This window comes from Morone saxatilis, unplaced genomic scaffold (assembly GCF_004916995.1).
Source record: "Morone saxatilis isolate NCDOM2014 unplaced genomic scaffold, NCSU_SB_2.0 Contig17, whole genome shotgun sequence".
Classification (NCBI taxonomy): Eukaryota; Metazoa; Chordata; class Actinopteri; family Moronidae; genus Morone; species Morone saxatilis.
Genome location: NW_023339729.1, coordinates 6963080 through 6963363, shown reverse-complemented (window position 1 = coordinate 6963363; position 284 = coordinate 6963080). Strand labels below are relative to the sequence as shown.

Below are 284 nucleotides of genomic sequence, written 5' to 3'. Positions count from 1 at the left end.
ATCCTTGTGTATGTCTTCTAACATATCTCATACTTGTATTTTTTATGTATGTAAAGGGATTGTCTATGTTTACTGTTTGCACACTTAATAATAAAGGAATAAAGTATTATGAATTGAACTAAGATTATATAATCTTTTCAAATAATAATTGTTACTCTGAAAAAGAAAATGTGCAAAACATCCCAATAGAAATCAGACAGACTAACAGCTCTGAGACTGTGAGAGGCAGATAAAGAGATGTAGGACTGAAAGGGTTCATCTAATCTGCCCACAACAATTTCCCA

General features: G+C 31.3%; 1 protein-coding gene across 1 annotated transcript in view; it reads right to left on the bottom strand.

The window, feature by feature from the left end:
• LOC118326547 (bMERB domain-containing protein 1-like) overlaps window positions 1-284 on the bottom strand; it is an 8657-nt gene that overhangs the window by 5078 nt on the left and 3295 nt on the right. The window lies entirely within an intron of this gene.